The sequence below is a fragment of the Pan troglodytes genome, chromosome X (assembly GCF_028858775.2).
Source record: "Pan troglodytes isolate AG18354 chromosome X, NHGRI_mPanTro3-v2.0_pri, whole genome shotgun sequence".
Taxonomy (NCBI): Eukaryota; Metazoa; Chordata; class Mammalia; order Primates; family Hominidae; genus Pan; species Pan troglodytes.
The window spans coordinates 116421188-116448861 of NC_072421.2; the positions used below are offsets into that span (position 1 = coordinate 116421188).

Here is a 27674-nt window from a genome sequence, read left to right on the forward strand (position 1 = left end):
TCCGGAATTGGTGGGTTCTTGGTCTCACTGACTTCAAGAATGAAGCCGCGGACCCTCGCGGTCAGTGTTACAGCTCCTAAAGTAGCGCGTCTGGAGTTGTTCGTTCCTCCCGGTGGGCTCGTGGTCTCGCTGGGCTCAGGAGTGAAGCTGCAGACCTTCGCAGTGAGTGTTACAGCTCATAAAAGCAGCGTGCCAAAGAGTGAGCAGTAGCAAGATTTATTGCAAAGAGCGAAAGAACAAACCTTCCAGGCTGTGGAAGGGGCCCCAATCAGGTTGTCAATGCTGGCTCAGGCAGCCTGCTTTTATTCTCTTATTTGGCCCCACCCATATCCTGCTGATTGGTAGAGCTGAGTGGCCTGTTTTGTCACGGCGCTGATTGGTGCGTTTACAATCCCTGAGCTAGATACAAAGGTTCTCCATGTCCCCATCAGATTAGTTAGATACAGAGTTTGGACACACAGGTTCTCCAAGGCCCCACCAGAGCAGCTAGATACAGAGTGTCGATTGGTGCACTCACAAACCTTGAGCTAAACACAGGGTGCTGATTGGTGTATTTACAATCCCTGAGCTAGATATAAAGACTCTCCACGTCCCCACCAGACTCAGGAGCCCAGCTGGCTTCACCTAGTGGATCCCGCACCGGGACTGCAGGTGGAGCTGCCTGCTAGTCCTGTGCAGTGCGCTCGCATTCCTCAGCCCTTGGGTGGTTGATGGGACTGGGCGCCGTGGAGCAGGGGGTGGTGCTCGTCGGGGAGGCTCCGGCCGCACAGGAGCCCATGGAGTGGGTGGGAGGCTCAGGCATGGTGGGCTGCAGGTCCCGAGCCCTGCCCCGTGGGAAGACAGCTAAGGCCCGGCGAGAAATCGAGCACAGCGCCGGTGGGCCGGCACTGCTGGGGTACTCAGTACACCCTCCGCAGCCACTGGCCCGGGTGCTAAGTCCCCCATTGCCCGGGGCCAGCAGGGCTGGCTGGCTGCTCCGAGTGTGGGGGCCCACCAAGCCCACGCCCACCCAGAACTCCAGCTGGCCCACAAGTGCCGCACGCAGCCCCAGTTCCCGCTCGTGCCTCTCCCTCTACACCTCCCTGCAAGCTGAGGGAGTGGGCTCCGGCCTTGGCCAGCCCAGACAGGGGCTCCCACAGTGCAGTGGGGGGGGGCTGAAGGGCTCCTCAAATGCCACCAAAGTGGGAGCCCAGGCAGGGGAGGTGCCAAGAGCAAGCGAGGGCTCTGAGGACTGCCAGCACGCTGTCACCTCTCACCAGCATCACAGGGATCCTCTTCCAAGCTCAGAGATTTCAGCACCAGCAAGCAGATGACCCCTTTTCAGAAGTATGGGTTTTAGCTCCATGGAGCCCCTCCCCCAAGTTTTAATAATTACAACCTCCTCCCTTTTCCTCCTAGCCTAGGCTTCCCAGGCTTCTTGATCTGTTTTTAGATTTCATAAAATTTACAGTTGAAAATATGGATTAGCCAGGCTCGGTGGCTCACGCCTGTAATCCCAGCACTTTGGGAGGCCGAGGCAGGTGAATCACCTGAGGTCAGGAGTTCGAGACCAGCTTGGCCAACATGGCAAAACTCTGTCTCTACTAAAAATACAGAAATTAGCCAGGTGTGGTGGCACGTGCTTGTAACCCCAGCTACTCAGGAGGCTGAGGCAGGAGAATCACTTGAACCCGGGAGGAGGAGGTTACAGTGAGCCGAGATTGCACCACTGCACTCCAACCTGGGTGACACAGTGAGACTCTGTCTCAAAAAAAAAAAAAAAAAGGAAGAAAGAAAGAAAGGAAGGAGGAAAGAAAAAAGAAAGAAAGGAAGAAAGGAAATATGGATTCACATACTCAAGTTGTTCCAAGCATACTTAACATTTTTCATTAGCGGAATTATAAATTTTTAACTTTTTACTTTGGGATAATTATACACTCAAAAGAAGTTGAAATAAATAGTACAGAGACGTTCCATGTACCTATCACACAGCTTCTCCCATTGGTGACATTTTCTGTAATTATAGTGCATTGTCAAAACGAGAACATTAACTGGCACAATGCAACTAACCAGACTGGAAGTCTTAATTAGGTTTCACCAGTTTTGGCATGCACATATTGTTTTTTTGTATGTCTTTGTGATTATATAACATTTCCTCACGTGTATAGATTTAAAAAATTGTTTAATTTTAATTTTTGTGGGTACATAGTAGGTGTATATGTGTATGAGGTTCATGACATGTTTTGATACTGGCATGTAATGCATAATAATCACATCATGTAAAATGGGATATCCATCACCTCAACCATTTATCCTTTGTATTATAAACAATTCAGTTATACTCTTATAGTTATTTCAAAATGTACAATTACATTGTTACTGGCTATAGTCACCCTGTTGTGCTATCACACACTAGGTCTTATTCATTCTTTCTATTTTGTGTACACATTAACCATCCCTAACTCCTGCCCTTCCCCCTACTACATTTCCCAGCCTCTGGTAAGCATCCTTCTACTCTCTCTCTCTCTTTTATTTTTTTTGAGAAGGAGTCTTACTCTGTCGCCCAGGCTGGAGTGCAGTGGTGCAGTCTTGGCCACTGAAACATCCGCCTCCTGGGTTCAAGCGATTCTCCTGCCTCAGCCTCCCGAGTAGCTGGGACTACAGGCATGTGCCACCATGCCTGGCTAATTTTTATATTTTTACTATAGAATGGGCTTTCGCCATGTTGGCTAGGCTGGTCTCCAACGCCTGACCTCAAGTGATTTGCCTGCCTCAGCCTTCCAAAATGCTGAGATTACAGGTGTGAGCCACCACACCCGGCCACCATCCTTCTACTCTCTATCTCCATAAGTTCAATTGTTTTGATTTTTAGATCCCACAAATAAGTGACAACATGTGATGATTGTCTTTCTGTACCTGGCTTACTTCATTTAGCATAATGACCTCCAGTTCCATCCATGTTACAAGTGACAGGATCTCACTCTTTCTTATGACTGAATAGTATACCATTGTGTATAATTACCACATTTCTTTATCCATTCATCTGTTGATGGACACTTAGGTTGCTTCCAAATCATGGCTATTGTAAACAGTGCTGCAACAAACATGGGAGTGCAGATATCTCTTTGATATACTGATTTCCTCTCTTTTGGGTATATGCCCAGTAGTGGGATGGCTCGATCATATGGTAGCTCTCATGTGCATAGATTTGTGTGACCACTACCACTACAATGAAGAGACAGAACTGCTCCATTACTACCATGGAAGTTCCTCATGCTGCCCCTTTATTTTTACTTCCTCTCTTCCCTACAACTAATCCTGGCAGCCACTTATATATGCTCCATCTATATAATTTTGTCATTTTGAGAATGTTATATAAATGGAATCATACAGTATGTGACATTTTGAGACTGGCTTTTTTTAAATTTAAATTTTAATTTTTGAGACCAAGTCTCACTCTGTTGCCCAGGTTGGAGTACAGTGGCGTGATCTCGGCTCACTGCAACATCCGCCATCCGGGTTCAAGCGATTCTCGTGCCTCAGCCTCCCAAGTAGCTGGGACTACAGGCACAGGCCACCACACCTGGCTAATTTTTGTATTTTTAGTAGAGATGGGGTTTTACCACATTGGCCAGGCTGGTCTCAGACTCCTGACCTCAGGTGATCCACCCACCTCGGCCTCCCAAAATGCTGGGATTACAGGCATGAGCCACCGTGCCTAGCTGAAACTGTCCTTTTTATTCAGCACAATGCCCATAAGATCCATCTTGGTTGTTGGATGTAGCAATGATATGTTCCTTTTTTATTGCTGAGTAATATTCCATGGTACGGATGTACCACAGTGTGTTTAATCATTCACCTGTTGAAGGACATTTGACTTATTTTTAAATTTTGGTTATTACAAAAAAAGCTGCTATGAACATTTGAGTATAGGTTTTTCTGTAGGTATGGGTTTTAGTTTCTCTGGGATAAATGCCCAGGAATGTGATTGCTGTGATTGCTGCACCATATGGTAACTCTATGTTTAACTTTTTTTTTTTTTTTTTAGAGATGGAGTCTCACTCTGTTGCCTGGGTTGGAGTGCAGTGGTGTGATTTCGGCTCACTGCAACCTCCGCCTCCCAGGTTCGAATGAGTCTCCTGCCTAAGCCTCCTGAGTAGTTGGACTACAGGCTCGTGCCACCACGCCCGGATAGTTTTTTGTATTTTTAGTAGAGACAGGGTTTCACCGTGTTAGCCAGGATGGTCTCAATCTCCTGACCTCATGATCTGCCTGCCTCGGCCTCCCAAAGTGCTGGGATTACAGGCGTGAGCCACCACACCCAGCCTACATTTAACTTTTTAAGAAACTGACAGAATGATTTCTAGAGTGGCTCTGCCCTTTATTATTATTATTATTATCTTTATTGATATGGAGACTTGCTCTGTTACCCAGGCTGGAGTGCAGTGGCATGATCTTGGCTCACTGCAACCTCTGGCTCCCAGATTCAAGCGATTCTCCTGTCTCAGACTCCTGAGTGGCTGAGATTACAGGCGCCTGCCACCAAGCCTGGCTAATTTTAGTACTTTTAATAGAGACAGGGTTTCACCATGTTGGCCAGGCTGGTCTCGAACTCCTGACCTCAAGTGATCTGCCCACCTTAGCCTCCCAAACTGCTGGGATTATAGGCGTGAGCCACCGCGCCCAGCCTGCCTCTACCATTTTACATCCCTACCAAAAACATATGAAAGATCCTATTTCTTGACATCTTCATCAGCATTTGTTGTTATCAGTGTTTTCTTTTTCAGACATTTGAGTAGGTGCATAACAGCATTTCGTTGTGATTTTGATTGGCATATCCCTAATGGCTAGTGATATTGAACATCTTTTCATGTATATATCTGCCACCAGTATATTGTTTTTGGTGACATGTCTGTTCAAGTCTTCTTTTACCCATTTAAAAACTGGATGGTTGGTTTATTACAGATGAGTTTTGGGAGTTCTTTATATATTCTGGATATATATTCTTTGTTAGAGATGTGATTTGCAAATATGTTCTCCCTGACTGTAGCTCGTTTTTTGTTTGTTTGTTTGTTTGTTTTGAGACAGGGCCTCACTCTGTTGCCCAGGCTGCAGTGCAGTGGTGTGATCATGGCTAACTGTAGCCACAATCTCCCTGGCTCAAGTGATCCTCCCACCTCAGCCCCCCGAATAGCTGGGACTACAGGTGCATGCCAGCATGCCCAGATAATTTTTTTTTTTGAGACAAGGTCTCATCTTGTCACCCAGGATTGAGTGCAGTGGCACAACCTTGGCTTCCTGTAGCCTTGACCTTCTGGGCTCAAGCGATCCTCCCACCTTAGCCACCAAGTAGCTGGGACTACGGGTGCACGCCACCATGTCTGGCTAATTTTTGTATTTTTTGTAGAGACGGGGTTTCGCCATGTTGCCCAGGCTGGTCTCAAACTCCTGAGCTCAAGCGATCGGCCCCCCTTGGCCTTCCAAAGTGCTAGGAATACAGCCATGAGCCACCACGCCTAGCCCCAGAGCTTGTCTTTTTATCATCTTAACAGATGTCTTTCATAGAGCAGAAGTTCTGTGAGCTTTTCATCAATATATTTATGTTTTTTCCTTCTATGCATTGTGCTTTTGGTGTCATGTCTATGTTCCCTTCACCTAACTCCAAATCATGGTGATTTTCTTTCTACTGTGTTTTCTTCTTCTTCTTCTTTTTTTAAGACGGAGTCTCACTCTTTTGCCCAGGCTGGTGTGCAGTGGCATGATCTCAGCTCACTGCAACCTCTGCCTCCCAGGCTCAAACGATTTTCCTGCCTCAGCCTCCCCAGTAGTTGGGATTACAGGTGTGCACCACCACACCCGGCTAATTTTTGTATTTTTAGTAGAGTCGGGGTTTCACCATGTTGGCCAGGCTGGTCTCGAACTCCTGACCTCAGGTGATCCACCCGCCTTAGCCTCCCAAATTGCTGAGATTACAGGCGTGAGCCACTGTGCCCGGCCTTTTCTTTATTCTTTGTCTTTCTTCTTCTTCTTCTTCTTCTTCTTTTTTTTTTTCTTTTTTAGACAGTGTCTTGCTTTGTTGCCAGGCTGGAGTGCAGTGGCGCAATCTTAGCTCACTGCAACCTCCGCCTCCCTGGTTCAAGCGATTCTCCTGCCTTAGCCTCCCGAGTAGCTGGGACTACAGGCGTGCACGACCACGCCCAGCTAATTTTTGTATTTTAAGTAGAGACGGGGCGTTTCACCATGTTGGCCAGGATGGTCTCCATCTCTTGACCTCGTGATCTGCCCACTTTGGCCTCCCAAAGTGCTGGGATTACAGGCATGAGCCACCGCACCTGGCTTTTTTTTTTTTTTTTTTTTTTTTTTTTGAGACGGAGTCTCACTCTGTCGCCCAGGCTGGAGTGCAGCAGCACGATCTCAGCTTACTGCAACCTCTACCTCCCAGTTTCAAGTGATTCTCCTGTCTCAGCCTCCTGAGTAGCTGGGATTAGAGGCATGCACCATGACACTCTGCTAATTTCTATATTTTTAGTAGAGACAGGGTTTCACCATTTTGCCCAGGCTGGTCTCAAACTCCTGAACTCAAATGATCGGCTCACCACAGTCTCCCAAAGTGCTGGGATTACTGGTGTGAGCCACCATGCCCAGCCTCCTGTGTTCTCTTCTAAAAGCTTTATAATTTTACATTTAAATCAAAGATCAAATTTGAGTTAATTTTTGTATAAAGTATGAGGCTTAGGTATAGGTTTATTGTTTATTTCTGCCTATGGATGTGCAAATTTTCCAGCACCATTTGTTAAAAAGAAAATTCCCGTGTTTCTGGGGTCCCATGACCACCCCAGTTTTAGTGATTCACTAGAAGGAGTCACAAGAGTCAATACAGCAGGTTTTACTCACTGCTAAAGTTTATTAAGGAAAGGAAACAGAGCAAAAACAACAGGAAAAATGCATGCATTGGACAGAGTCCAGAGAGGTCAGGCATAGACTTCCCCATCTGAAGCCACACAGGATGTGCTTTCTCTCTTGCAGTGAACTACAGGACCATGTGAGGAATAACTCTGCCCAGAGAAATCTGTTCAAACCTCAGGGTCTGCGGCTTTTATGTGTAGAGGAACAGCTCTGTCATGGCAACCTGACAACAGAGACCACACAGACAAAGACTTGACCTGCAGTTTATCTGAATCTTGGCAGAACTCCTTGTGATCTTCTCGGTATACAAGAGGATAAGAGGTCCCTTTTGTTTTGATGTCATCCTTTTTGGTGTGTGAAACAAGGACCACAGGGAGCTGGCACCTTTGGCTACACTTCTTTTCACTCTCCAGGTAAGTAATAAACTGTCTGAATCTTAAAAGCACTCATGGTGTCTTTTTTATTGGCGAAGTCTGTCAGGCCTTAGCCTTTTCTCACACTTCACCAAATTACTTTTGCATCTTTGTCAAAAGTCAGTTGGACATATTTGTGTGGGTCAGTTCTTTCTAACAGCTTTACTGAAGTATGACTGGCATACAATAAACTGCACATATTTTAAGTGTACAATCTCACTTTGACCCTCAAAGGGTCTCACTTTGTTACCCAGGCTGGTGTGCAGTGGCACAAACATGGCTTACTGCAGCCTCGACCTGCTGGGCTTAAATGATCCTCCCACCTCAGCCTCCCAAGTAGCTGGGACTTACAGGCATTCACACCATGGCTGACTAATTTTTTAAAAAAAATTTAGTACAGACGAGGTCTTACTGTGTTGCCCAGGCTGGTCTCAAACTCCTGAACTCAAGCAATCCTCCCATGTTGGCCTCCCAAAGTGCTAGGATTACAGGCGTGAGCCAACTCGCCTGGCCTAGTTTGTGTTTTTTAAGAATTTATGTTTTGCCTGGGCACAGTGGCTCACGCCTGTAATCCCAGCACTTTGGGAGGCCAAGGCGGATGACTCAAGGAGTTCAAGATCAGCCTGGCCAACGTGGTGAAAACCTGTCTCTACTAAAAACACAAAAAATAGCCAGACGTGGTGGCACACACCTGTAGTCCCAGCTAACTTGGTGAGGTGGAAGAATCCTTTGAACCCCGGAGACGGAGGTCGCAGTGAGCCAAGATCACGCCATTTCACTCCAGCCTGGGCAACAGAGCGAGACCCTAACTCAAAAAAAAAAGAACCCCCCCCAAAAAAAGAATTTATACGTTTTGATTCATTGATTGATTGAATCATACATCAATTTTTTTCTGACTTCTTTCACTCAGCAGAATTATTTTCAGATTCACCTATGTTAGTTTTTTTTGTTGTTGCTGGTTTGTTTTTTTTTTTTTTTGAGACAAGGTCTTGCTACTGCCCAGGCTGAAATGCAGTAGTACCATCTCGGCTCACTGCAACCTCTGCCTTTCTGGGCTCAAGTGATTCTCCTGCCTCAGCCTCCTGAGTAGCTGGGACTACAGGCGTGCACCACCACACCCAGCTAATTTTTGTATTTTTAGTAGAGACGGGGGTTTACCATGTTGGCCAGGATGGTCTCGATCTCTTGACCTCGTGATCTGCCCACCTCAGTCTTCCAAAGTGCTGGGATTACAGGCGTGAGCCACTGCGCCCGGCCACACCTATGTTATTATATATATCAATAGTCCTTTTCTTTTTTTGCTAAGTAGTATTTTGCTGTATGGCTATACTACAATTTGTTTATCCATTTACCTGTTGATGCACATTTGGGCTCTTTCCAGTTTGTAACTATTGCAAATAAAGCTTCTACGACCATTTGTATATAAAACTGAAGTGCAATGGTGCGATCCACAGGATGGAGTGCTGTGGTGTGATCTCAGCTCACTGCAATCTCCGCCTCCTGGGTTCAAGCGATTTTCCCACCTCAGCCTCCTGAGTAGCTGGGACTACAGGTGTGTGCCATCACACCCAACTAATGTTTGTATTTTTAGTAGAGATGGGTTTTGCCCATGTGGGTCAGGCTGGTCTTGAACTCCTGACCTCAAGCAATCCACTTGCCTCCGCCTCCCAAAGTGCTGGGATTACAGGTGTAAGCCACCACGCCCGAACTAAGTGGTATTTTAAAATTTCAATTTCAATTGTCAATTACTAATATATATAAATGAAATTTAAAAAAACATTAACGATGTAGCCTGCAACCTTGCTAAACTCACTTTCAGTTCTAGAACTTTTTTTAGATTGTAACTGGTTTTCTGCATATGAGCAATTATCTCCAAGTAAAGAGAATACTTCTTCCTTTATCATTTGTGAGCTTTTATTGCATTTTGTTGCCTAATTTCTCTGTCCAGACCCTCCAGTACAATGTTTGCTATGGTCTGGATGCATCCCCCAAAATTCATGTGTTGGAAACTTGATCCCTAGTTGCAGCAGTGTTGGGAAGTGGGGCCTTTTGGGAGATGTTTAGGTTTTGAGGGCTCTGCCCTCTAAATGGATTAATGCCATTATAAAAAAAGGACTTGTGGGAGTGGGTTTGCTCTCTTCTACCACATGAGGACACAGCATTCCTCTCCTCCAGAGGATGCAGTGTTCGAGGCATCATCTTGGCAGCAGAGAGGTCAGGCTCTAACCTGCTGGTGACTTGATCTTGGACTTCACAGCCTTCAGAATTATCAGTAATTAATTTCTGTTCTTTGTAAATTACCCAGTCTCAGGTATTCTGTTATAACGGCACAAAACAGACTAAGGCAATGCTGAATATAAGAGGTGAGAACAAACATCCCTGACTTGTTACTGATTTTAGAAGGAAGGCACCCAGTCTTTCACCATTAAGTTTGTTAGGTATAGGATTTTCATAGATGTGCTTTAATAGGTTGAGGATCTTTACTTCTACTCCTATATTGCTGAGAATTGTTATCAGCCATAGATATTGGTTTTGTCAAATGATTTTTCTGCATCTATTGAGATGAGCCCATGGCTTTTCTTTGTTAATTTATTAACATGGTCAATTATATTGATTGATTTTCAAATGTAAACCAACCTTGCATTCCTGATATAAACCACACTTACACATGATGTATTATTATTTTTTTAATTTTTAATTTTTGTGGGTACATAGTAGGTGTATGTATTTATGAGGTACATGAGATGTTTTGATATAGACATGCAATGTGAAATAAGCACACCATGAAGAATGGGGTATCCATCCCCTCAAGCATTTATCCACTGAGTTGCAAACAATTCAATTACACTCTTTAAGTTATTTTAAAATGTACAGTTATTATTGACTATAGGCACCCTGTTGTGCTATCAAATAGTAGGTCTTAGTTATTCTTTCTACTGTTTTTTTTGGACCCATTATATTTTTTATATTCTTATATTGCTAGATTCAGTTTGCTAATATTTTGTTTAGAGTTTTTTGTTTCTATGTTCACGAGGGGATATTGGTTTGTAGTTTTATCTGTCTTGCTTCAGTATCATGGTAATGCTGTCCTCATAGAATGAGTTAGGAAATATTCCTTCCTTTCAATTTCCTGGAAGAGTTTGGGTAAAATTGATGTTATTTCAAACCTTAAGTTTTTGGTAGCGATAACTAGTGTAAACATCCAGGTCTGGAGTTACTAAACTGGAGTTTACTAGTGAGAAGCTTTTTAACTACAAATTATATTTCTATGATAGGTTTAGGGGTATTCATTTTTGTGTGTTTGTATGTGTGTGTATGTGTCTCTATACATACAGATAGATAGGTAGATAGCTAGATAGAGATATAATCTCCTTTAATGAGCTTTAGTAGTTTATATCTTTCAAGCAATTAGCCCATCGCATCTAAGTCCTCAAATTTATTGCTATAAATGTGTTTATAATATTCCGTTATTAACCTTTTTAATATTTGTAGAATCTGTGTTAACAGTTTTTTTTTTTTTTTTGAGATGGAGTCTTGCACTGTCGCCCAGGCTGGAGTGCAGTGGCGCAATCTCAGCTCACTACAAGCTCCGCCTCCTGGGTTCACGCCATTCTCCTGCCTCAGCCACCCGAGTAGCTGGGACTACAGGCGCCCACCACCACACCCGGCTAATTTTTTGTATTTTTAGTAGAGACGGGGTTTCACCGTGTTGGCCAGGATGGTCTTGATCTCCTGACCTCGTGATCCGCCCACCTCGGCCTCCCAAAGTGCTGGGATTACAGGCATGAGCCACCGTGCCCAGCCCTGTGTTAATATTTTTATCTCATTTATGACATTGGTAATTTGTGTCTTCTCTTTGTCCTGATCCACATAGCCAGAGTTTTATCAATTTTGCTTATTATCCAAGAGAACCAGCTTTTGGTTTCATTAAATTTCTCTAATGATTTTCTGTTTTCTATTTTATTGATTTCTACTTCTTAGTTTTTGCTTAATTTGATCTACTTTTTCAATTTATTAATGTGGAAAAGATGTCAATGATCTGAAATCTTTTTTCTTTTCTTACATATGAATATAGTGCTATAAATTTTCCACTATATAGTGCTTTATGGTATCTCATATTTTGATATATTGTATTTCCATTTTCATTCAGTTAAATATGCCTTCCAATTCCACTTTTGATTTTTTCTTGAATTCATGTTTTACTTATAAGTATGCCATTTAGCTTCCACATAAATTTGAGTATTTTCCAGCTTTCTGTTTTTAGAATATTATTTAATTCCATTGACATCAGAATACATCCTTTGTATGACTTGAATACACGTTTTGCTTTATGTATTTTGAAGCTTTGTCAAGTACACAAACATTTAGGACAGTTATGTACTATTGATGAATTGACCCCTTTATTATTATCATCCTACCGTGATATTTGCTGCTTTGAAATCTACTTGTTTGTCACTATTATAGCCATCTGTCTTTCCTGCATCTGGTGTTAGCATTAATTAACTAGATCTATTAGTTTCTCATGGCTACTATAACAAATTACTGAAATGTTGGTGGCTTAAAAAACATTTATTCTCCCACGGTTCTGGAGGTGAGAAGTCTGAAATCAAGGTATAGGTAAGACCACACTTCCATCATAGAGTCTAAGGGAGAATATATTCTTTGCCTCTTCCAGCTTCTGCTGTCTGTCAGTATTCGCTGGCTTGTGGCTACAGCTCTATCTCTTTCTCTGCTCCGTGTTCATATTGCCTTCTCCTCTGTGTTAGTGTAGCTAAATTAGCTCTCTTTCTCTCCTATAAGGATACATGTGATTGCATTTAGGGCCTACCTGGACAAGCTCTTCGCAAAAGCCTTAAGTTAATCACATATTTTGCCACGTAAGGTAATATTTACAGGTTCTGGGGATTAGAACATAGACATATCTTTGGGGCCACCACTGAGTCCACTACACATGGTATATCTTTCTCCATCACTTTATTTTTCACTGGTTTGTGTATTTAAAGTGTGTTTGTTGTGAACAGCATACACTTAGGTCTTGCTTTTTTGCTTTTTTATTATCCAGTCTGATGGTCTTTTTCTTTTTTTTGAGACAGGGTCTTGTTCTGTCCCTCAGGTTGTAGTGCAGTGGCCTGATCATGGCCCACTGTAGCCTCAACCTCCTGGGTTCAAGCTACATACACACACACACACACACACACACACACACACATATATTATTGTAGTCTCCCTTTGAGTTATATTATATCATTTCACAAATAATATAAGAAGAGCCTTCCAATAGTATACCTACATTTCCTCTCTCCTGGCCTTTATGCTGTTGTTTGCATATATTTTACTTACACATAAATTATAAAGCCCACAATGCATTGTTACTATTTTTGCTTAGTCAATTATCTTTTAAAGATATTTATGAAATAAGAAAAATATCATATATATTTATTCATGAAGTTTCTGTTTCCAGTGTTCTTTATTGCTTTACTATAGATCCATATTTTCATCTGGGGTCATTTCTTCTGCTGCTCTTCTTCCTGGTCTTTCAGGCCAGGCATGGTGGCTCATGCCTGTAATCCCAGCACTTTGGGAGGCCCACGTGGGTGGATCACCTGAGGTCAGGAGTTCAAGACCAGCCTGGCCTACATGGTGAAACCCCATCTCTACAAAAAAAAAAAAATTAGCTGGGCATGGTGGCAGTTGCCTGTAATCCCAGCTACTTGGGAGGCTGAGGCAGGAGAATTGCTTGAACCCAGGAAGCAAAGGTTGCAGCAAGCTGACATTGCACCATTGCATTCCAGCCTGGGCAACAAGAGTGAAACTCCGTCTAAAAAAAAAAAAAAAAAAAAAAAGGATGTCTTTCAGCATTTACTATAATTCAGGTCTGTTGGTGATGACTTTTTAAACCTTTTGTATGCTTAAAAAGTCTTTATTTTGGCCAGGCACAGTGGCTCACGCCTGTAATCCCAGCACTTTGGGAGGCCGAGGCGGGCAGATCACGAGGTCAGGAGATTGAGTCCATCCTGGCTAACGTGGTGAAACCCCGTCTCTACCAAAAATATAAAAAATTAGCCAGGCGTGGTGGTGGGCGCCTGTATCCCAGCTTCTCGGGAGGCTGAGGCAGGAGAATGGCGTGAACCTGGGAGGCGGAGCTTGCAGTGAGCCGAGATGGTGCCACTGCACTCCAGCCTGGGTGACAGAGCAAGACTCCGTCTCAAAAAAAAAAAAAGTCTTTATTTTGGGCCGGGCGCAGTGGCTCACGCCTGTAATCCCAACACTTTGTGAGGCCAAGGCGGGTGGATCACGAGGTCAGGAGTTCGAGACCAGCCTGGCCAATATGGTGAAACTCTGTCTCTACTAAAAATACAAAATTAGGCGGGCGTGGTGACATGCACCTGTAGAGCCAGCTACTCGTGAGGCTGAAGCAGAAGAATCACTTGAATCCGGGAGGCGGAGGTTGCAGTGAGCCTAGATCATGCCAGTGTACTCCAGCCTAGGCAACAGAGACTCCGTCTCAAAAAAAAAAAAAAGAAAAAGAAAGAAAGAAAAAAAGTCTTTATTTCACCCTTAAAAAAAATTTACATTGTGGCAAACTACACATAACACAAAATTTATCATCTTAATAATTTTCAAATGTATAGTTCAGTGGCATTAACCACATTCACATTGTTGTGCAGCCATCATTATCAGTTATCTCCAGAACTACTCTTATTTTGCAAAACTAGAATTCTATATCCATTAAACAGCAGCTCCCCATTATCCTCTACTCCTAGCCCTGACAACTAGCGTTCTATTTTCTTTCTTTCTTTTTTCTTTCTCTCTCTCTTTCTTTCTTTTGTTCTTTCTTTCTTTCTCTCTTTCTTTCTTTCTTTCTTTCTTTTCTTTCTTTTTTGACAGGGTCTCACTCTGTCACCCAGGCTGGAGTGTAGTGGCATGATATAGAGCTGCTGTGATATGTAGGTTTATAGCTTTCATCAAATTTTGAAAACATGGGCAAATATTTCTTCATATTTGTTTTGTTTCCCTTCCCTTTTCTCCTCTCCTCTGGGGATTACAATTATACATATATTAAGCTGCTTGAAGTTGTTCAATAGCTCACTGAATTTCTTTTCATTTTTTAATAATTATTTTATTATTCTCTCTTTCACTGGATAGTTTCTATTGACATGTTTTCAAGTTCATTTATCTTTCCTTCTGAAATGTCTGATCTATTGTTAATCCTATCAGTGTGTTTTATCTCAGATACCATAATTTTCATATCTAAGTTTCATTTTCATCTTTTTAATATATTACATGGTTCTACATAACTTTTTTACCACTTAAAATACAATTACAATAAATCTTTAAATATCCTGGTCTACTGATTCTAACATCTATGTTAGTTCCTGGTCCATTTTAATTAATTGATTTTTAAAATTACTTGAACATAGTTTTATCCTTTTCAGTCTTTCTTTTAAGATCCGTTAGGTTGGAGCACAGCAGTGTTTTTTTCTAGGGCTAATTATTTCCCACTACAAGGGAAGATCCTTCTGAATAATCTATCAATTTACCATTAATTATGAGGTTTTCCAGTCTGCCTATTTGGGACAGACAGTATTCCAGGTTCTGTGTATATGTTGGGTACTGTTCCTTTTTTTTTTTTTTTTTTTTTTTTTTAGATGGAGTCTTGCTCTGTCGCCCAGGCAAGAGTGCAGTGGTGTGATGTTGCCTCAGTGCAAGCTCCGCCTCCCGGGTTCACGCCATTCTCCTGCCTCAGCCTCCCGAGTAGCTGGGACTACAGGCACCCGCCACCATGCCCAGCTAATTTTTTGTATTTTTAGAAGAGATGGTGTTTCACCATGTTAGCCAGGATGGTCTCGATCTCCTGACCTCGTGATCTGCCCGCCTCGGGCTCCCAAAGTGCTGAGATTACAGGCATGAGCCAGGGCGCCGGGCGGGGTACTGTTCCTTTTAGTCCTCTTGTATAGTCCTTTCCTTGGCTTCTGGTAGTTCCCTCACATGTACACACCTATCAGTACTTGAAGGTGACCCACCAAAACTCTCTAGAGTTCTCCTTCTGTGTACTTCTCTCCTTTCTGGTATTCTTCCCTGCAGTCTAGCTGCTTTGAGCTCCCTGAACTCTCAGTCCTGTCTCTTCAACTCAGGGAGTCCTCCTGGCTCTACCTCACCTTCCCTGTGCCACAGCCAGGAAACTCTCTTCAGTCAGTAATCTGGGACAATCCTAGAGCTCACCTCACTTATTTCTCTTCTCTCAGGGAATCACTGCTCTTCTTGTCTGCTGTCCAGCGTGTTGGAAACCATTTCACATATTTGATCCAATATTCAGTAGTTTCAAATGTGAGGGTAAATTCAGTCTCTATTATTTCATACTGGCTAGAAGTGGAAGTACCAACTAATGGTTTCTAAATATAAATTTAAATGAATTAAAATTAAATAAAAATTAAAATTCAGTTCATCAGTTGTACTAGCTGTATTTCAAGCACTCAAATGCTGCATGTAGCTATTGTATTGGACAGCACAGTCTTATCTGTGCTGGGTAAAAAGTTATCTTTTTACCCTTTAAGCTACTTAGTTAACAACTATAAACCTAGTTAATAATTATTTATATTAAATTGTCTTTGACCAAATAGCTCATGTGATTTCTTTCTTCTGATTAGAACCTGCTTGATACATTTATTCAGGTAGTTCCATTATCAAGGAAGTATGGTGACAGGCCTTAGAATCTTAATGACATGGGTTCAGTTGTCACTTACTAGCGGTACAAGCAAATTATTTCATCTAGCTAATTCTCAGAATATTGCCAGGAAAAATGAGGAGAATGTTACCAGGAAAAATGAGGATAATATTACCTGCTTCCCGGAGTTTGTTGTGAGGATATATGAAAATATCTGACACATAGTAGATGCTCAATATGTAGTATTTCCTTTTATTAATTTCTTCATCATCATCCTCCGAGCACTTAGATCTATCCATCTCAGAAACAGCTTCCAAGAGTATTTCTTCCCATCTTCCTGTCAAAACCACAATGTGCTTTGTCCCTTTTCCTTGGGACTGTTTTTCCGCAAAGGTTTATCTTGAAAATCAATCATGGGTACTGCAGCACACTGGCTGGAGAAGAGGACTTTGGATGCATGACTCTCCCGCTCCCAAAAACAGCCCCACAACCTGCCGCCCCGCACCACCTTGGCCCAGCTCAGGTGACATGTATACCTGCCAGAGCGCAATGACGGGTGTTTGGCTCTTGTTTCTGCTTTGAGTTCTTTTCAAGGGACCAGGACTCTAGCTGCATAGTTGTGCAGGGAACTACACACCAAAAGCAAGTGAACAAGTCTGAATAGTAAGAGTTACGTGGATCGATTGTTTACCAGAGCCAGGCACCACCAAAAGAAATGTGCACACTTTATCCCATGTAATCCTCCCTCTGGGCCTAAAAGAGCAGCTGGTGTGACTGCAGGCACCCACCTCACGTCATGGAGAGCTGAGTGTATGCCGATGGGGGCTCTTGAGACCCCAGGTGTGCCTGGGAGGAGAGGAGGAAGATGAAGGCCCATGCTACCCCACCTCCTGGAAAGGCTGCCACTCTGCACATGCACAGCCACCAGAAGACCCCAACGACGGGGCCCTCAGGTTGCAGCAGAACCTGGTCCTCATGAAGGAGGCGCTAAGGGCCACCATCATGGACGTCACCATGGTCCTGCCCAGCGAGCTGGAGAAGAGGAGCGTGCTCAATGGGAGCCATGCAATGATGGACCTACTAGTTGAACTTTGCCTTCAGAACCACCTGAATCCATCCCACCATGCCCTTGAAATTTGGTCTTCAGAAACCCAACAACCTTTGAGTTTTAAGCCAAATACTTTGATTGGGACCCTGAATGTGCATACTGTGTTTCTGAAAGAAAAATTTCCTGAAGAAAAAATTAAGCCTGTTCCCCCTAAGGTGCCTGAGAAATCTGTGTGTTTGGTCGTGAATTACTTGCAGACACAAAAAGCTGTTGTGCATGTGAGCCCTGAGGTTCCTCTCCAGAATATTCTCCCAGCCATTTGTGCAAAGTGTGAGGTCAGCCCAGAGCACATGGTTCTCCTCAGGGACAACATTGCCAGGGAGGAGCTGGAGTTGTCCAAGTCCCTGAATGAGCTTGGGATAAAGGAGCTCTACTCGTGAGACAACAGAAGAGAAACCTTTAGAAAATCATCGCTTGGCAATGATGAGACAGATAAAGAGAAGAAAAAATTTCTGGGATTTTTCAAAGTTAATAAAAGAAGCAATAGTAAGGCTGAGCAGCTCGTGCTGTCGGGTGCAGACAGCGATGAGGGCACCTCCCGGCTGCCCCCGGGAAGGGGTTTGAATGGCTGTTTAACAACACCCAACTCTCCATCCATGCACTGACCTTCCATTACACTGGGTCCATCCCTCTTGCTGGGCAGCATCTCAGGGGCGTCTGTGAAGTCAGAGATGAAGAAACGCTGAGCCCCTCCTCCTCCAGGTTCAGGGCCACCTGTGAAAGACAAGGCATTGGAAAGGGCTGGACATAGTGCCTCAGGCCTGTAATCCCAGCACTTTGGGAGGCTGAGGCAGGAGGATCACCTGAGATCAGGAGTTCAAGACCAACCATGGCTAACATGGTGAAAACTCGTCTCTACTAAAAATACAAAATTAGCCAGGCATGGTGGTGCAGGCCTGTAGTCCCAGCCACTCGGGAGGCTGAGGCAGGAGAATCACTTGAACCTAAGAGGCAGAGGCTGCAGTGAGCCGAGATTGTGCCACTGCACTCCAGCCTGGGCAACAAGAGCAAGACTCCGTCTCAAAAAAATATATATATATACACATATATATACACATATATATATACACATATACACACATATATATACACATATATATACACACATATATATACACACACGTAGTGTGTATATATACGTATATATGTGTGTATATATATGTATATGTGTGTATATATATACGTATATGTGTGTATATATATACGTATATATATGTGTGTGTATATATGTATATATGTACGTATATATATATATTTTCTAATGTGACTGACTTATTTTGAGTACTTCATGATATGATAGCTGCATTTTCATAAAAAGAAATTTAGGCACAAATGGTACCTTTTTCTTGTATGGGTCTATGATAAGATTATGCAAATGGAAAACACGAAGCTGTTTCTTCTGATTAAAAAAAAGCAATCATGGCAGAACAAAGCTAGAGGACTAATACTTCCTGATTTCAAAACTTACTACATAGCTACAGTAAAAACTGTGGTACTGCAAAAGACAGACATATTGACCAATGGAATAGAATAGAGAGCCCAGAAAGAAACTGTCACATATATGGTCAAATGATTTTTGACAAGGGTGCCAAGAACTATTCAATGGGGAGAGGACAGTCTTTTCAACGAATGATGCTAAGAAAACTGTATATCCATCTACACATTAAAAGAATGAAGTTGGACCCTTACCTAACACCATATACAAAGATTAACTAAATATGAATTAAATACATAAATAGAAGATCTAAAACTATAAAATTCTTAAAAGAAAACAGAGCAAAAGCTTCATGACATTGGATTTGGCAATGATTTATTGGATATGACACCAAAGGAACAGGCAACAAAAAAAAATGAACACATTGGACTTCATGAATATTTTAAACATTTTGTACATTGAAAGATAGTATCAGCTAGGTACAGTGGCATGTGTCTCTGATACCACCTACTTGGGACTGAAGCAAGAGGATCAGTCCAGGAGTTTGAGGCCAGCCTGGGCAACATAAGGCAACCCTGTCTCTAAAATGTAATAATAATAAAAGAAATAGTATCAGGCTGGATGTGGTGGCTCATGCCTGTCATCCTAGCACTTTGGGAGGCTGAGGCAGAAGGATCACTTGAGCTCAGGAGTTGTTTGTTTGTTTGTTTTGAGACAGAGTCTCGCTCTGTTGCCCAGGCTGGAGCGCAGTGGCGTGATCTCAGCTCACTGCAAGCTCTGCCTCCCGGGTTCATGCAATTCTCCTGCCTCAGCCTCCCGAGTAGCTGGGACCACAGGCACCTGCCACCATGCCCGGCTACATTTTTTGTATTTTTAGTAGAGACGGGGTTTTACCATGTTAGCCAGGATGGTCTCGATCTCCTGACCTCGTGATCCGCCTGCCTCAGCCTCCCAAAGTGCTGGGATTACAGGCATGAGCCACTGTACCCCACTGAGCTCAGGAGTTTGAGACCAGCCTGGGCAACATAGTGAGACCTCATCGCTACAAAAAAAAATTAAAAATTAACTGGGTGTGTTGCTTCACCCATGTAGCCCCAGGTACTCGGGAGGCTGAGGTGGGAGGATCACTTGAGCCTGGGAGGCTAAGGCTGCTGTGAACCATGATCATGCCACTGCACTCTCACCTGGGCAACAAAGTGAGACCCTGTCTCAAAAAAAGAAGAGGAAGAAGAAGAAGGAGAAGAAGGAGAAGAGGAGGAAGAAGAAGAAGGAGAAGAAGAAGAAGAGGAAGAAGAAGAAGAAGAATAAAGGAAGAAGAAGAGGAAGAGGAGGAGGAAGAGGAAGAGGAAGAAGAAGACGAAGAAGAAGAGGAGGAGGAAGAAGAAGAAGAATAGGAGGAAGAAGAAGGGAGAAGAAAAGAAAAGAAGAGAAGAAGAGGAAGAAGAAGAAGGAGGAGGAGAAGGAGGAAGAAGAAGAAGAAAGAGTATCAGCAAAGTAAAAAGCTAACCTACAGAATGGGAGAAAATATTTGCAAATCATATATCTGATAAGAGATTCATATCCAGAATACATGTGGAGAACTCCTAAAACTCAAGCACAACAACAACAAAACGAACAAGCCAATTCAAAAATGGGCGAAGGACTTGAATAGACATTTCTCCAAAGATATACAAATGGCCAAAAAGCACAAGGAAAGATGCTCAACATTACTAATCATTAGAGAAATACAAGTCAAAAACACAATGAGATACCACTTCACATCCATTAGGATGGCTACTATAAAAAAAAAAAAACAGAAAATACAAGTGTTTGTGAGGTTGTGGAGAAATTTGAACCCCTGCGCACTGTTGGTGGGAATGTAAAATGATACAGCTGCTATGGAACACAGTATGATGGTTCCTCAAAAAATTAAAAATAGAAATACTATATGAGGCCAGGCATGGTGGCTCACGCCTGTAATCACAACACTTTGGGAGGCCGAGGTGGGTGGATCACCTGAGGTCAGGGATTTGAGACTATCCTGGCCAACATGGTGAAACCCTGTCTCTACTAAAAATACAAAAGTTAGCTGGGCGTGGTGGCATGCACCTGTAGTCCCAGCTACTCAGGAGGCCGAGGCAGGAGAATAGCTTGATCCCAGGAAGTGGAGGTTGCAGTGAGCTGAGATCATGCCACTGCACTCCAACCTGGGCAACAGAGCAAGACTCCATCTCAAAAACAAAAGGGAAGAAGGAGGAAGGAGGAGGAAGGAGGAGGGGGAGAAGGGGGAGAATGGAAGAAGGAGAAGGAGGAAAAGGAGAAGGAGAAGAAAGAAGGAGAAGGAGAAGAGGAAGAAGAAGAAGAGGAAGAGGAAGAAGAAGACATAATACTATATGATCCGAAGAAGAAGAAGAAATAATACTATATGATCCAGCACTTCCACTTCTGGGTATATACTCAAAAGAACTGAAAGCAATGCAGGCTGGGTGTGGTGGCTCACACCTGTAATCCTAGCATGTTGGGAGGCTGAGGAGGGTGGATCGCTTGAGCCCCGGGCTTCAAGACCAGCCTGGGCAACATAGTGGGACCCCATCTCTACAAAAAGAAATACAAAAATTAGTGGGGCATGGTGGCACGTGCCTGTAGTCCCAGCTACTTAGGAGGCTGAGGTGGGAGGGTCGCTTGAGCCTGGGAAGTTGAGGCTGCAGTGAGCTGCGATCATGCCACTGCATTCCAGCCTGTGTGACAGAGGAGGACCTTGTCTCAAAACAGAAAAAAGAAAGCAATTCAATTATTTTCTCTAAGAGTCTCAAAAAGAGATTTGTATGCCCGTGTTCATAGCATCATTATTCATAATAGCTAAAATATGGAAGCAACCCAAGATGAATGGATAGCAAAATGTGGTATATACATACAATCGAATATTATTAAGCTTTAAAAAGAAGGAAATTCTGATATATGCTACAACATGGATTAACCTTGAGGATATTATGCTAAGTGAAATAAACCGGTCACAAAAAGACTATATGATTCCACTTGTATAAGATGCATAGAGTGGTCAAAATAATAGATAGAGAAAGTAGAATTGTGGTTCCCATGGGCCAGAGGAAAGGGGCAATGGGGAGTTAATGTTTAATGGTTTAAATGTTGCAGATACTAGGATAAATTCACTTTTGTCAAACCCAAACGAATTGGAGCCAGGAAAGCAGGAAGGAGGAGAGTTCATGCCTGCATGTATAAGATAAAGACTGTGTCTCAAGGACCTTCTAAAATAACCCCACAAGATATTCCTTTTATAGGACTGCAGCAATTCAGATAAGATGGTCTGGAAAGAACACTTGGCTAGCACAGCATCTCCATCAATGAACTGATGCCAACTCTGATTTTGAACCAATGAACTTCGTTTCCAACAGCTTATGTGAAATTATTTTCACCAATAAAAGCTTCCCCTTCCTCTTCCTTTTTTTTTTTTTTTTTTTTTTGAGACGGAGTCTCACTCTGTCGCCCAGGCTGGAGTGCAGTGGCGCGATCTCGGCTCACTGCAAGCTCCGCCTCCCGGGTTCACACCGTTTTCCTGCCTCAGCCTCCCGAGCAGCTGGGACTACAGGCGCCCGCCACCGCGCCCGGCTAATTTTTTTGTATTTTTAGTAGAGACGGGGTTTCACCGTGGTCTCAATCTCCTGATCTCATGATCTGCCCGCCTCGGCCTCCCAAAGTGCTGGGATTACAGGCGTGAGCCACTGTGCCCGCCCTTTTTTTTTTTTTTTTGAGATGGAGTCTGGCTCTGTCGCCCAGGCTGGAATGCAGTGACGTGATCTCCGCTCACTGCAAGCTCCGCCTCCCAGGTTCATGCCATTCTCCTGCCTCAGCCTCCCGAGTAGCTGGGACTACAGGCGCCCGCCACCACACCCAGCTATTTTTTTTTTTTTTGTATTTTTAGTAGAGACGGAGTTTCACCGTGTTAGTCAGGATGGTCTCCATTTCCTGACCTCGTGATCCGTCTGCCTCGGCCTCCCAAAGTGCTGGGATTATAGGCCTGAGGCACCGTGCCTGGCCCCCCTTCCCCTCCCTTCTTCAGATGCATCTGTGGCTTGCCATAGCTGTGCACCCCAGATTATAATCCTCTCTGCTTACTACTAAATAAATGCCTCAAATTAGGAGATTTTTTTCCTGGTGTCTTTCTTTTATTTTTTATTTATTTTTATTTTTTGAGACGGAGTTTTGCTCTTGTTGCCCAGGCTGGAGTGCAATGGCACGATCTCAGCTCTTCAACCTCCACCTCCCGGGTTCAAGCAATTCTCCTGCCTCAGCCTCCCGAGTAGCTGGAACTACAGGCGCCCACCACCATGCCCAGCTAATTTTTTTTTGTATTTTAGTAGAGACGGGGTTTCATCATGTTGGCCAGGATGGTCTCAATCTCCTGACCTCGTGATCAGCCTGCCTCGGCCTTCCAAACTGCTGGGATTACAGGCGTGAGCCACCACGCCTGGCCTCCTGGTATCTTTCTTTAAGGTTGATAATGGGTGGTCAGATGCGGTGGCTCACGCCTGTAATCCCTGCACTTTGGGAGGCCGAGGCAGGTGAATCACCTGATGTCAGGAATTCGAGACCAGCCTGGCCAGCATGGTGAAACCCCGTCTCTACTAAAAATACAAAAATTAGCTAGGCATGGTGGCGGGCACTTGTAATCCCAGCTACTCAGGAAGCTGAAGCAGGAGAACCGCTTGAACCCCAGAAGCGGAGGTTGTGGTGAGCAGAGATCATGCCACTGCACTCCAACCTGGGCAACGAGAGTGAAACTCTGTCTCAGTAAATAAATAAGTAAATAAATAAAGTTGATAATGGATATAAAATTCCAGTTTTACAAGATGAAAAGAATTCTAGAGATGGAGGGTGGTGATGGTTGCACTTTATGAATGTAGCGAATACCACTGAACTACACACTTAAAATAGTTAAGATGGTACATTTTGTTATATGTATTTTACTACAATTTTTAAAAATGGAAAAAAGTAATTATAGTTCATTGTTCACAAATTATGATGGCTTAGAATGTTCCCTTTCCCAGAAAACCAGAGGAAGTAATATATTTTAGGTACCATGGTGGGGTCAATAAAGGAGATATTAGTGGTGGAGGCAAACTTCTCATTGTCCCAGCATAGCTGACAGTGACTTCTTCATGGAACCAAGCTGAAGGATGTTAAAACTGACTTTTTTTTGGTGCCATGAGACCATTATCAGCTCTAACACCTGAGATGGCCAACTTTTTATTATCTGAGTATAAATTATCCTCGTCATCATTTAAATGCCCCCTGCATCATATATGCCACCTGCAACAACAGATATGTCTGTGTACACAGTCAGGCACATATTTTTATCAATGGTTCTCAACTAGAGGCAATTTTGCCTTCTAGAGGACATTTGGCAATATCTGGAGACAATTTCAGTTGTCACAATTTGGGGAGGGGGTTGTCGCATGTCGTGGGTGGAGGCCAGGGATGCTACCGCTAAACATCACTATAAGGCATAGGACAGCTTCACACAACAGAGAGTTATCAGGCCTTAAATGTCAGTAGTGCTGAGGTTGAGAATCACTGGCCTAACCTGAGCTCAAAAGGAAATGTAAATCTGCTCTGCAGCCCCAGAACATAATACCATGCTTTCCAGGGCTCAATACTATTGACTTTTGGATTTCACATGCTATTGCTTCCACTTTTTTTGGATGGAAACTTGAAGGTTGACTATGTGGTACAAATATACTTAAATGTAACCCAGAGCAGCAGAGTTTTGTTTTTTTTTAAGGTTTCCACTTTGTTTTCTGCTAACTTGATAAATCAATGATTTTACACAAAATATTTTACATTGATGCTTTTTGAACTGCATTTTGCAGAATGCAGTTGCAATGGACTGAATGTTCATGTCCTCTAAAAATTCATATGTTGACATTCTAACTCCCAGGATGATGGTATTAGGAGGTGAAACTTTGGGAGGTGATTAGATCATGCAGGCAGAGTCCTCTTGAATGGAATTGGTGCCCTCATAAAAGAGGCCTCAGGGAGCTAGCTCACTCCTTCTACCATGTGAGGACACAGTGACAAGTTGCCATCTGTGAACCAGGAAGCAAGCCCTCACCAGACGCCAATCTGCTATTGCCTTGGTCGTGGACTTGCCAGCTTCCAGAACTGTGAAATATAAAATTCTGTTGTTTATAGGCCACCTAGTTGCAAGTATTTTGTTACAGCCACCCTGACACACTGACAGAGGTATTTCATGGGTCTCATTAGAAAATGGATGAAAAAAGAGCTAAGTCAAAGTTTTTACCCCCACGCTATCTTAGTCAGAATTGCTCTGTTTTCATATTTTACGTGTGGCTATTCTCTGTAAAATTTGTTTGAAAAGAAGTTCAACTGCTAAGAAGAGAAAACATATTTGAACAGCCCTGCTTTATATAATAGGTAAGTGATTGAACATGTGGATATATTTCTCTGTGCACTGGGAACACATAGGGAAATCATTTGAAAGAATATTGCTGCATTCTTTGTAAAATCAATACCTGTGGATTTTCATGAGTCTGAAATAATTAAGAGTGTGTAGGATGAACAGCCTTTAAGGGTAGTGTTGGGGAGCGGGTGGGGCGGATCTGGGGAAGGACATTGTATTATTTCGCTGACTGTTTTATGTCTTAGCAACAAGACGTAACTTAGTACAGCATCAGAGTCCCTCAGGATTACAAATTACTTGAGGGCAGAAACTCTTTTCTGTAGCTCCTTCAGCTCCCTGTCATGATTCTTTAAATATTTCATGTGCAAATGAGTCAATAAATGGTCGGAAGGCAGATAGAGCAGGAAAATTCTTTTCCTTCCTATTAACTCTTGTCCCCTACTCTTTAAACTCACTGGGCTCGGCTCTAGACAATCAGGTCAAGTTTATCTTTGGCACCCTTTGCTTTAGCAGGCATTCCTTTTTCCCAAGTGCCCAGTGTATCCTCTTACCCAGGGTTATTTCACTCTCAAATCCCAGAAAGGGCTGTCTTCCCATATAGTATCTCATGCCTCAGACCTTTCCTAATCCTCTAGGAGAGGCTCTAGGACCTCTAGGCTTCCTTGTTATGAGTTCTACTTCTTGCTCTCTATAACAATTTTACAGAGTTAGCATCAGGCCACTTAGAGGATGAAGATTACAGAGAAGAGAGCCTTCAAACTCTTGTCTCTGCATGCAACTGGAATAGAACACTGCCCACCATCGCTCATTGTATCTAAGCACTTAACCCCACCCATGTTGAACAACACTTACCTACCTCCCGAGACCTTTTTTCCTCGAAGGACAGTTTTGTGTGATCCCAGGGTCATTTATTTTTAAGGGCAGGTAAGTTACAAAAACATAGGGCATCCTTTTCTTGGGTTATCATATCTCCCACTCCTCATGGCTCAAAGTTACTGTCCTTCAAATCGATATATTGAAAAAAGCATGAGCCACTGCCAGAGCAGTCATTTCTCTCCCAGTGTGTGGTTATCCTGGCCTACTTTGGCTCACAGGAGTGAAGGAAACAAGCTGCTTGTTTAAATTATGGAGAATCAGGCTGGGCATGGTGGCTCACACCTGTAATCTCAGCACTTTGGGAAGCTGAGGCAGGTGGATCACGTGACGTCAGGAGATTGAGACCAGACTGGCCAATGGGGTAAAACCCTGTCTCTACTAAAAATACAAAAATTAGTTGGGTGGTAGCACATGCCTGTAATCCCAGCTACTTGGGAGACTAAGGTAGGAGAATCACTTGAACCCAGGAGGTGGAGGTTGCAGTGAGCCGAGATCGTGCCATTGCACTCCAGCCTGGGCAACAAGACCAAAACTGCGTCTCAAAAAAAAAAAAAATATGGAGAATCAGTACTAAGGAGTTACTCCTTTAGTTTTTCAAACAAATGGTCATCATGTGCCTGCTATATACTATACCTATTAACCCACTGTGGTAGATTCTGATATAATTAACTTCTTAATGTATCATTTTGTTTTCTGTTTACTCCTTCAGCAAAATTCTTTAGGGAAACTTATGTAACTGGTTCAGTAACAAAAGCAAACAACACTCAAACATACTTAAAACTCATGTAGCTTTTAAACCACTATCTACAAATATTTTCAGTTTTAAGGCAAAAACAACTTGAGTACCAGGTATGACTACAAAATAAAGTGATTATTATCTTTTAACAACAAACATAATAGGGTGTACTCACTCAAAGATATAATCTCCCCTTTAATGTAGCCACCATGAGAGTCCATGCCTTTGTTCTATTGGTGTGGCAACAACTGCTTGTCTTTTGGGACTAAAATTAGACATTACTTCCTTCTTTCAGGAAGCTGGCCCTCACTCCTAAAGCTGGGTTTCATGCCCCTCTTCTGGGCTCCTGTGCTTGCGTCAGTCAAAGCACTTGTCATACTGGATTATCTTTCTCCTTCACCTGGCTGAGTGCTCCCTGAAGATAGGGAGGATGTCTTCTGTGGTTTTTGTACCCCTGGGGCCAAGCATGTACAGGACTAGTTGCTCAGTAAATATTTGTTAGTTGATTGAAAAATATCTCTGCATCACATTTTTGGACCATCTTCAACAACAGAAAATTTTCATTCTTTTAATGGAGAATGATTTTTGGAAAACAAATGTTATTCAGAAACAAGTTGGGCACATAAGGTATTCATCTAGCTTATTTAAAAATGAGTTATGATCATAATATATTGACCACTTTTCTTCTCTGATTCGTAGACTGGCTCTGAGAACAACTCCAAAGGAGGAATTACAAAAGGTTCTGAACAATAGAAGCTTCCCAGGGCAACATCTTCGGTTTTTTGTTTTTGTTTTGTTTTGTTTGTTTGTTTGTTTTTTGAGATGGAGTCTCGCTCTGTCGCCCAGGCTGGAGTGCAGTGGCGCGATCTCAGCTCACTGCAAGCTCTGCCTCCCGGGTTGACACCATTCTCCTCCCTCAGCCTCCCGAGTAGCTAATTTTTTGTACTTTTAGTAGAGACGGGGCTTCACCATGTTAGCCAGGATGGTCTCAATCTCCTGACCTCATAATCCGCCTGCCTCCGCCTCCCAAAGTGCTGGGATTACAGGAGTGAGCCACCGCACCCGGCCAGGGCAACATCTTTGAAGGACTACATTCATTTACATGTTTAAGTTACAACATGTGTCTAGAGAATAGTCA

General features: G+C 43.2%; 1 pseudogene; it reads left to right on the plus strand.

Moving 5' to 3' along the window:
* The window catches only part of LOC100614788 (protein cordon-bleu-like), a 51648-nt pseudogene extending 33810 nt beyond the window's left edge, over positions 1 to 17838 (plus strand).
* The last annotated feature ends 9836 nt before the right edge of the window (positions 17839 to 27674 follow it).